Source organism: Tiliqua scincoides, chromosome 1 (assembly GCF_035046505.1).
Source record: "Tiliqua scincoides isolate rTilSci1 chromosome 1, rTilSci1.hap2, whole genome shotgun sequence".
NCBI lineage: Eukaryota > Metazoa > Chordata > Lepidosauria > Squamata > Scincidae > Tiliqua > Tiliqua scincoides.
This window is the reverse complement of record NC_089821.1, coordinates 31,142,636-31,154,149: the sequence shown is the minus strand read 5'-3', so window position 1 is coordinate 31,154,149 and position 11,514 is coordinate 31,142,636. Positions and strand designations below refer to the sequence as shown.

General features: G+C 44.7%; 1 pseudogene; it reads right to left on the bottom strand.

Annotated features, from left to right (window-relative positions):
- Positions 1-1,762: 1,762 nt before the first annotated feature.
- On the bottom strand, positions 1,763-1,879 carry LOC136637797 (5S ribosomal RNA; annotated as a pseudogene).
- Positions 1,880-11,514: the final 9,635 nt, after the last annotated feature.

The following is an 11,514-nucleotide window of genomic DNA, read 5'->3' as shown; positions in this document are numbered from 1 at the left end:
AAGCGAACAGGCAGTTGAGTTGTGTCACTATCCAAAGTTAGGGAACTCAGCCCAAACACTGTCTGAAATTAGGGAGCCAAGGCACAGGATCGTGTATTGGAAAAGTCTCTGTCCCAAGTGAACAAAGAGCCGCAAATCCGGGGAATTTCCTTTTAAAAAACCCAACAGTACATAGTAGGAAACCCTCAATCTGAGAGGTACGTGCATTGCTATTACTGCCCAGAATGGCTCTGAGGAGTCAGTGGAAGGGGCTGCTTACACAGCACGTTGCTATGCCTATTCTATTTTTAGAAAAAAAATAGTCTAAAAGGCACCATGTAACAGACACGGAAGCTCTTTAGAGGGAAGTGGCTGATTGGCCTGCATAGTAACTGATGTCAAAAAGGCAGGAAGGCCAAAGAAAAAACATGGACGTAAAGAAGCAATGGCATAAACGAGAAGGGATAAACAAGCAGTGACATGAAGATTTGTGACTTGAAAAATCAGAAGAACCAGAAGTGCAGAGAGAGAGAGAGAGAGAGAGAGAGAGAGAGAGAGAGAGAGAGAGAGAGAGAGAGAGCAAACTGGAAAATAACAGGAGGACAAAAATGAAAGGAGTGGGATAATGTAATGATTTCAAAGTGAGAAGAGTCCACTTTCATATAGCAGTGTATACATTCGCTCGATGTATAGACAGCCAGACTCTCAGCAAGCATCTATTTAATCAATCCTGCTCCAGCTCCTTTAGCTGTTCCCCAGCCTTTTATCTGGGGAATCTGGAGTCTGCCTCAAGGACCTTCTCAATTCACTGTAGCTTAAGGCGCTGTAGCTGAAGCATTCGCGGAAGCCACAATTATATTACACTGTCTGCATGCTTTGACGTTGGCTGCTCATGGAGCAGCAGGTTGACTGGAAGAGATCACTGCTGGTCTTTGAGGCCTGAACTCAGCTTTGTTTGATACCGGCTCCTGGAAAGTCATCTCAGAGGCTATGTGTGCTCAGATGCTGTTTTGGGATCCCATCAAGGAGATGCATGATGGGTAATCTCCTTAAGTACTCCTTGATATTTATTTTTATATTCTCCTTCCTAATATTTTCCCTTCCTTTCATATAAATGTAAGGAATATTTCTATTCCTTTATATTGCATTTATATTCTCCTTCCTAATATTTTTTAAAAGTGTCTGGAGACATTATTACTCCCCCATGTGCTTTAGAAGATACACTGTTGGTTGTTTTTCTTGTGGCTTTTCCCTTCCATTCCTGCACCCTATTGTACAAAATTGTTTTTATCTCCAGCCCAAATAATGGGATCAAATTGACTTGGAGAAGAGAAAGAAAATGACTGGTGGCCCTTTGTATCCATGGGTTCAGTACCCACGGATTTAAATAACTGCGGGTTCCAAGCCCACAGGGTGAGCCACCTGCCCTCTGGCCCTCCAAATCCAACCAGAGCATTCTGGCTGGGTCTAGAGGCAATTCTGAGGGCCAGGGAGGCTGGCCCCCTTCCCCCACCCAACGCCTGAGGCACAACTTCTTCACATTAGTATCCAATGTGCAGACACCGTAGACCAGTGTTTCTCAGATTGTAGATCGGGATTGCGAGCCAATTTTAGGTGGGTCCCCATTCATTTTAATATTTTATTTTTAATATATTTGAGTTGATGCTACCATGGCAAGTGACTACATTTGGGGAAATGTTACAGACCTGTACTTTTAACAAGCTACTGGTTGGTTGGCAACCTTCAGTCTCTGACTGACTGTTGTCTTATAGACTATGGTATAAGCCTACAGCACCCGGTATTCCTAGGCGGTCTCCCATCCAAGTACTAACCAGGCCTAACCCTGCTTAGCTTCCGAGATCAGACAAGATCGGGCATGTGCAAGGTAACAGTTGCTGCTCTGTATATGCTTTTAACAATGATAGTAAATGGAACTTACTCCTGGGCGAGTGTAGGTAGGATTGCAGTCTAGGATTGTCAAAAATGTTCCTGCTTGATGATGTCACTTCCAGTCATGACATCACTTTTGGTGGGTCCTGACAGATTCTCATTCTCAAAAGTGGGTCCCAGTGTTAAATGTGTGAGAACCACTGCTCTAGGCCACTACTCTGACACACTTTTACTTCCTTTTTTCTCTTTTTAATCAGCTTACTAGCAGGAGGAGGAGAAGGTGGATGCATAGGCAATAAGAGGTGCTTTTTTGTGCACAGATGTGTGCCAAATCAAGTTAAGGGGAGGCAGTGTCTTGCCTCACCTCCGGCACTGCAGGCCAGCCCTGGATTCAAACAATAACACTAGTGGACCTGAGCCCTTCTGTAATGAGAACCCTCTGCATTGACATCTTCTGTAAACACTGTCTAAATTGGCACCTTCAGCAAAACTGTTGTGTGTTAGCATTTAATCAGACCCTTTACACCAAATGGAAGAATTCCAATTTAAAAGGCATTGGATTTGGAAAACACTATTAGGTATGCTTAGCACACTGTTCACTCTGTCTCTAAAATTATTACTTGTTATTTCTGAAATACCTAAAATCTGCAAATATACAGAAGTGTTAGTACGTAAAAAAAATTAAATGCCAAAGTGGCACTTGCACATTTTTTTAAAACACATTCTATTTAATAAGTTGAGAGCAACAAGCAGAAATTATTGTAAGAGATTCCATATAATTTCTTTAAAATAAGGCAATCAACACTTCTCTTTTGGGGAAGCTTGTCGCTTAAGTCATAAATGAATTCTGATTATTTCTCTCCAAAGCAGTAGTGAAATGGGGGGATGGGACTGATTCTTTTATATGTTGGCATCCTTCAGTCTCGGAAGACTATGGTGTCACGCTCTGAATGGTGGTTCTGGAACAGAGTGTCCTCTCCAGTGCGCGAAGCCTGGGTAAAGTAGGTATGGAGGATAGGCTGTTTCCCATGCAGCAAATCCCCCCTCTCCACGTCGCTGAAATGGTCCAATGGAAAGGTAGAGGCCAATACGGTTGGTTCCAGCGGCGTCGCAGGAGTTGCCAGAACGTGACTGTGTTCAGGCATGAACTGCCTCAGGGACTCTGGCTCCGGATTTTGCCTTGAGGTTGACTCCTGAAGCCTTTTCCATAACTGGATGTAGCCACAATAATAATAATAATAATAAAACTTTATTTTTATCCCGCCCTTCTCCCAAAAAGGGACCCAGGGCGGCTAACAACATATAAAACAAATTAAAACATAATTTCACAGATAAAAACATATTAAAAAACACATTAGCAGAACCCATAAAAACAGTAGTCAGAAGAGTCAGAATAAAAGAGCATAAAACAGCAGTTCTTAGAGGAATCGGGCCTGTAAAAAAGCAACTAAAAGATATATAAAAGATGTTAAAAAGGCCAGAACGTCAGAAGGCTTGGTTAAACAACAAGGTCTTCAGGCCTCGCCGAAAGGACTCAAGAGAGGGGGCCATTCTCAAGTCAAGGGGAAGGGAGTTCCACAACGTTGGTGCCACTACTGAGAAGGCCCTATTTCTTGCCGCCGCCCCACGTACCTCCTTAGGCGGCGGCACTTGTAAAAAGGCCTTCTCTGATGACCTGAGAGGACGAGCCACAAGGCAGTGGAGGTTTGGGATCAGAGTTTTCCTTCTCTCAGATGAGCTGCCTTCCCAGGCTGACGAGTCTCATCTACCCGGTGGTTGTTTAGTCGCCTCTTACGACAAGTACAGCCAAACTGAGGGCCTATTCTTAACCCCCAGCCCCCAGGGTGACATCCTGAATGGCAAGACTTGCACGTGAATTGGATTAAAGTGAGGGAGAGGTGCGAATAGTCAGCCTCACTCTCTCTTCCCAGATTCCATCTTGCTCCGAGCTAAACAAGCGCATGGAGGTTGTCCATGACTTTGTGTACCTTGGCTCAACGATCTCCGACACTCTTTCTCTCGATACCGAGCTAAACAAGCGCATCGATAAAGCAGCTACCACGTTTTCCAGACTCACAAAGAGAGTCTGGTCCAACAAGAAGCTGACGGAACATACCAAGATCCAGGTCTACAGAGTTTGCGTCCTGAGTACACTTCTGTACTGCAGCAAGTCATGGACTCTTCGCTCACAACAGGAGAGGAAACTGAGCGCTTTCCACATGCGCTGCCTCCGACACATCCTCAGCATCACCTGGCAGGACAAAGTTCCAAACAACACAGTCCTGGAACGTGCTGGAATCCCTAGCATGTATTCACTGCTGAAACAGAGACGCCTGCGTTGGCTCGGTCATGTCGTGAGAATGGATGATGGCCGGATCCCAAAGGATCTCCTCTATGGAGAACTTGTGCAAGGAAAGTGCCCTACAGGTAGACCACAGCTGCGATACAAGGACATCTGCAAGAGGGATCTGAAGGCCTTAGGAGTGGACCTCAACAGGTGGGAAACCCTGGCCTCTGAGCGGCCCGCTTGGAGGCAAGCTGTGCAGCATGGCCTTTCCCAGTTTGAAGAGACACTTGGCCAACAGTCTGAGACAAAGAGGCAAAGAAGGAAGGCCCATAGCCAGGGAGACAGGCCAGGGACAGACTGCACTTGCTCCCGGTGTGGAAGGGATTGTCACTCCCGAATCGGCCTTCTCAGCCACACTAGACGCTGTTCCAGAACCACTATTTAGAGAGTGATACCATAGTCTTTCAAGACTGAAGGTTGCCAACTACATATATACACATACAGAGAGAGAGAGAGAGAGAGAGAGAGAGAGAGAGAGAGAGAGAGAGAGAGAGAGAGAGAGAGAGAGCATCCTGGGCAACTGTTTCCTGTTACATTCCAGTATTGAACATTTGTATCTGTTCATTTTGTGTCCCAGACATTTGCATCCCAATATATGTATATTTTTATTAGATTTTTTTTTAGTTTTTAAAATGCAAAGGTAGGGTTAGTATTACAGCAGGAATAAGAGGCTTAGGATATATAACATGCAGTTTGTTGCTCAGTTATAGTGGGATAAAATGACCAGAATGCAATAAACTCCAAAACAAAACAAGACCCAAATGTCCAGGGATGCCAATGCATGTCCCCTTTCCCCTGGTACATCCACTTATCCCAGGTGAGGCCCCAGCCTGACCCTTACTCGCATCCATCAATCCAATTAGGGACTTTCTTGATAGGTCTCTGTTCCATCCTCATTAAGAGATGACCGTTATCTCTCTCCGCGTGCCTTTCTCCTATGCTAATGTCAACACAGAAACACCTGTGAAGCCTTCCTGCTATGTTAAGGCTTTTGTCTGTTCTTAAGACTTTTCAAAAATCAAGCATTTTGGTTCTTTAAGAACTACTTCTATGGCTAATTCTATATAACTATTGTGACCCTTTTACTTTGAGTACATATGTTGGTTTGGCATCAAATGTTACTTGGTCTCCATATGTATTGAAACCAGGGCCTTTTTTGTAATGGAACGCACTGGAACAGCGTTCTGGCACCTTTTTTCCCCCACTAGCTCCACCCTTTTTTTTTCCATTTTTTGCACTGCTGGCTAGGGCAGGATTCGAACTTCCGACCCCGTGCTCCACAGCCCAGAACTCTCTCCATTGGGCTATAGGAACTCCTGTAATCAAAATTGTTTTTTGCACTGCTGGCTAAGGCAGGTTTCAAACCTCTGACCTTGTGCTCCACAGCCCAACACCCTCTCCATTGGGCTATAGGAACTTCCGTAGTCAAGGTGCTCAGAACTAATATATAAGGTCTTGAACCCAGCTGGTGGCCACCAGCACCTCAAGTATTAGTTCCAAACACTTTGAATCTAAGAGCTCCTATGGCTCAATTGCTAAAGTGCTGGTCTGTGGAGCCACAGGTTGGGGGTTCAAATCCCCATGAGGGATAATAATAATAATAATAATAATAATAATAATAATAATTCTTTTAGGTAGGGAGGTGCTCCATGGCTGCAAAATATAAAGGTTGGTTGCCAGTTGCCAAAAGGGGGGCCAGTTGAGGCTGCAAAACTCCTCAAAGTTCAGTCCCAGGCAGGCTTTTTTTTGGCCTTTTTTTTTTTTAAGTCCCAGGTAGGACTTAACCCACAGCCTCCAGCAGAGGGCTTACTCCAGGAGCTACAGCAGCAGTAACCAGCCAGCGCAGGTGTTCTGAACCCTCCTCCCTGAAGAGTCCTGTAGGAGATACATGCATGCACATAATCATCAAAGACTACTGGGGGGGGATCCTGTATTTGGAGCCCTCCCTATCTCAGCATAAGAGACTGAGAGCCTGAAAGGTCCAAGGCAGACACTCCCAATGGGTGATGGGGGTAGACCTGATCCCTGCCAGGTCTTTTGCACCCTTTTATGTTTCATTCCAGCTGTGGCAGGAGTGCTTTTGCTATCAGGGAGCTCACACGGGATGTGTGTGTGTGTGTGTGCGTGCGCGCAGTTATTGACTATGTCTAGTTGTATCTTATTACTTATTTCTCCAATAAAAAATGGTTTAAAAATAAATAAATAAATAAATAAATAAATAAATAAATAAATAAATAAATAAAAGATTAACAAGTTGTGAGTTCCTGCAGCTTTTTTTTTTTTTTTTTTACAAAAAAAAACACTGATTGAAACTATGAGATCTAAAAGTTACAGAGTCTCTCTAGTGCATTCTGGCATTAAGTGTATTTTCTGCCAAGGTTGTGAGGCCCACCTCTCTTCTGCTGGTACTTGCTTATCTAAGTTACATTCCAGACTTTGAGGCCTAACTGCTTCTGTAAAACTTCTGTGAAACTAACAAACAGCTTCAAACAGCTTTTCCCTATCCTCTGTGAGTCCATGTTTTAGCAATGTGGCTTTTAAGCTTTTTGCACACATGGTATGCTTTTAAAATCAAGCAGCTCTTTACCATTGTGTGTATGCTATAGTATTTCTGGGCTATCCAGTGGCTCTTGGGTTACTGTGCCTCAGGAGAACAAGCAATATATGAGGATTGGATGAGAGAACAGACCTGGAAAGTGCAATTTGATTTGCATGAAGCTGACATAATTTTAAATTCATTAATAAAATGGAAGTAAAGTTGGAATTGAATGACATGCACTACACACCTGATGCGGGAGAGATGGCTCTCTGTTCCCAGTACTGCAATTAAACATTTCCAGCTGCTTGCTCAATTGAAAATTAAACCTCTGTAGTGTTTGCAAGGTACATCTAGAGAGTTTTTTTAAGACTGACTAATTAATTAGTTAATTAGCACTTGGAAGAAAGTATTACCCCAAAAAGTGCTATAGGCGAAACTTAGGATAAGTTGATTCTTCATTTTTGTTTTCTGTTAAGGCTTTCCAAGGCATTGTCTGCACCAGACCAAATCCCGAAGTTGGCTGGGGATTGACTACATGTGATATGCTCCAAAAGGAATTACCATATTTTTCGCTCCATAAGATGCACCTGACCATAAGATGCACCTAGTTTTTAGAGGAGGAAAACTTACTTTTAAAGTAAGCCTGCCCTCCCCCTGTGGCGCCTGCGCAAATGAGGACCTTGCCCCCAGTGCGGACCTTGCCCCCAGTATTCACTCCATAAGAGTGAATTCCATAAGTATTCACTCCATAAGATACCATCTCTTCACTCCCTCCCACTTTTCTTTGGGGAAAAAGTGCGTCTTATGGAGCGAAAAATACGGTAAATGTACTGCTTTAGTACATAACCAGTTCACTTTCACAAAACCCTCAGAAATGTCGTATTGAGAAACCTCAAAATGTTTCTTTCAGTAGAGTCTGACAAGCTCTCCCAGAGTCTTCAGTCAGGTGAGTGGAAATATAACAATTATAAATTAATTAATTATGAATTAAAAACTTAGTGGTGGCAATGCGAAGTACCATCCTATGAATTCATCCTATGAAAGCTGTAGAGCAGCGGTTCTCAAACTTTATTATTGCTGGAGCCCTTTACACTCCTAAACGGAGTCTTGGGGAGTTCCATGGGCACATGCACCTCCAGAACCCCAGAGTCTCAGGGATCACAGAGCAGGAGGACATGTGTGGAGTGGCACAGCGCTGAGTAGAACATGGCCATTTATGACGTGTTTATGGAGCCCCTGAAGGGGTCTCAGGAAGTCCCAGGGCTCCTAGTGATAGAAGGTGACAGAATGACCAGGGTAATATGCCATTAGGGCAAATGCTTAAAAACTATTTTCATTTAGGGGAAAGCTTAAAAGCTTAAAAACTGCTCTGCTGAATTGGCAGCTCTGCTAAATGTGAGCTGCAAAATGTCAAGGTTGCAACTGGCAAGAGATAAATTTTAGAAGAACAGCACATATTTTACTTAGACAAGTAAAATATCTGTTCCTGGGCGGGGGAGGGAGGGCGATGGGCAGCCTTGGGGCTGGCTGGGTGGGGAGTGGGAGGCAAGGCTGGGATCTGGCAGTTATGCCGGATCCCAACCCCTGTTCCTGGGGAGAACAGAGCAGCTTCATGCTGCTCCGCTCTCCTCGAACTTGGGCCACCTCATGAGGTGGCGCAATTCTGAGGAGACCCATAGGCATCAGCAGCCCTTACCTATGGTAAGGGGAAAAGTTTCTCCTTGCCTCTGGCTAAGCCGCTGCTGGCCACAATCCTGCGCTAGATACAGCTCAAGCCTCCTGTCTTGCCTGTTCCAGCACACATTAGGATTGTGCCCATAGTCTCTTAGTCTAGTAAAAATGACCTGAATAAGAATGGGTCTCACAGCAATTTCTCCAAAGGCTCGTAGCTCTCTGACAGTCATTACTTGATACATAGTTGTAGATTAAAATCAAGGAAGAGTCAGACCTATTGCTGGGCGATAAACTTTGGTGATGAAAATTATTTTCCATGAAAATGAAGGAGGATGTTCATCACTTTCTGGTGGGGGGCACCCAAAAATGATGAAATAGTCCAGAAGTTGGGGAGCAGCTTCCTGGTCTTGGTGGCATTCAACTGAAACACATGGCAGTGGCGTCACTAGGATTCATGTCAACTGGTGCAGGAGGCCTGCATGTCACCCCATGCAGTGGGCGGGGCAACGCCCCAGGTAGGTGTGGTGATGTACCATCACCCCGTCCCCACTGGTTTTTTGGCTGTACCATTTGTTAGAACACAGATATTTCAATGTGGTTTGTTTCTTTGCGTTCTGCATGAAATTATGCATTGATTGATATATAACGTGATGGTATTATTCCTCCAAATTCTGATTTTAGCAATTTTGAAAACTTGTAGAGTCACACACACACACCCCATGCCAACTTACTAACAACTTATCGCAGCAGTTCTCAAACTTTTAGCACTGGGACCCACTTTTTAGAATGACAATCTGTCCAGGACCCATTGGAAGTGATGTCATGGCCAGAAGTGACATCATCAAGCAATTAAAATAAATAAATAATTAAAATAAAATAAAATAATTAAATAAGGGGGAGCCAGTCCTGTTCCATCAAGTGAATCTACTCTGAAGTAAGTCCTATTGTGGTCAATGGGGCTTACTCTCAGGAAAGTGTGGGTAGGATTGCAACCTGTGAGCCCAATCCTATGCATGTCTACTCTGAAGTAAGTCCCATAGCGGTCAATGGGGCTTACTCTGTAGTCTGCCTGCAATAACAACCCCCCAAAAGCATCACTGAGATGTTCAGCCCTCCCCAGTGCCCAGTTTCAAGTTCTTCTATTTCAGGCATATCAAGACAAAGACCCTCCTGCCTTTGCAAGTGCAAAACAGAAAACTTTGGGGGGGGGGGAACAGAAAAGTGCAGGGGGGGAGGCTGCCTTTTGTTGCACTCCAGCTTCATCAGATCAGGACCCTTCTGGTGTCCTCACATTCCCCTTTGCCTGGCCTGACCACCAGCCAAGGCACGTCTGCCTACTTGCAAATAAACACGACTGTGAGGCTGCTTTACCTCCCATAGGGCTCCATAGACTGGGAGGGAGGCAACTGGGAGGGAGGAACCTCCTTCTCCCTTGTTTTTGGGGGCTACACTCATTGGATGAGGACCATTTGGGTGTTGTTGGATTCTGCTCAGCCTGCCCTTTCTGAAGGTCTATGGCAAGTGCACCTACTCGAAAGGCTCACTTTCCATAGGGCTCCATTCATTTTTTCATTCCGGTTTTTTGGCCATAACTTTTGAACAAAAGGAGCGATTTCAATTCTGTTTTTTTTTCTGCCCACCAGCCTTCCCACCGTCTTCCCTCCACACCCTCTCCCACCCTCTCCAAACACCTGTGCCAGTGACCTGCCTGAATTTACTGGTGCAAGTCCAAATCCAGCTTGGGGAGGCCGGCACATGTCCTTGCGCTGGCCTCAACTCCGGCGGGGGTACAAACGGGCTTTATGGCACATTCATGACACCTGGAAGCCAGCACAAGAGACTTGCACTGGCTTAAGCGCAATTCAGGATTGTGCTTTAACTTTTTTTGGCAGAAGATGCTGAAACTCCTTGAATCTCTAGACGTTATTTATTTGGTTTCTAAAATTACGATTTTTTTTTTCAACTTACACAGAAACGCATCCTATTTTGAATGTTTTGAAAACAAAACCTGTGAAACTAGTCCAATTCGTTTTAAGCTGTAGAAAGAAAATCTTCAGATATTTTAAATTATATTAGGTTTACGTTTGCAGCAGGAAGTCTTTAAAGAGCATCAGATAGGGATGTGATAAAGATTTGAGTTTTGGGGGAAAAAAGGGTTTTAATGGTGAATGTCATCCATGAAAGCATAGAAGATTGCTAAAAGAAGGGGGATGATGTAAATGTCATCCATAGTAATAGAGAACCATTTTATTTATATAGCATATGCATGCACAGTAGTTGGACAGCAAAATCATACAATAAAAGTATATTAAAAACTTCTTACTTTTTTGTTTTCAAACTTTTTTTTTTATAAAAAAGCAACTGATGATAACATCCATCCATCCTAGCATAACTTTCTACATAATTCTACAATTATTGGAGACTTAGTACCACAAAATGCCTATCACTGCAATGACTACTTCTTCTGTCAGAACTCCTCTGAAGGCAAAACTAGACATGACATTAACAGCGCAATCCTAACCTGCGCTGGAATGGGGAGACTGGCATGCCTGCTCCGTATCCAAAGCAAATTTCGGGCTGCAAGCGGCTTGGCACTTGCCCTTACCCCAGGAGAATTGCTTCCCCTTACTCTGGGAGAACTGCTGTAGCCCCAATGGGTCTACTTGGATGTGCACCACCTAAAAAGGTGGCGCAGATCTGAGCAGCCAGAGCTGGCCCGGGCTGCCCAGGAACAGGGTCAGGATCCAGCATAACTACCAGGTCCAGGCCTCGCCTTCTGCTTCCCCACCATCTGCCCATGGGCCTGCCCACCACCTGCCCTCACCTGCCCCGAAACGCCTTCCTCCTGCCCTTCCCACCCCCCAGTTCCCCGCATTGACCTGGAAAGGCCAGTGCATACTTACACATTCTCTGGTGCAGCAGGGCCCTGATTTGGCCTCTAGAGGCTGGCGCATGTCCATGCACCAGCCTCCCTCCTAAGTCAGTGTGAGAGTGCCTTACAGCACTTTCACAACGATGATGGGCTGGCACAAGGGCACCTTTTGCATTGGCCCAGGGCACCTTTTGGATTGTGTCCTAAGTGTGT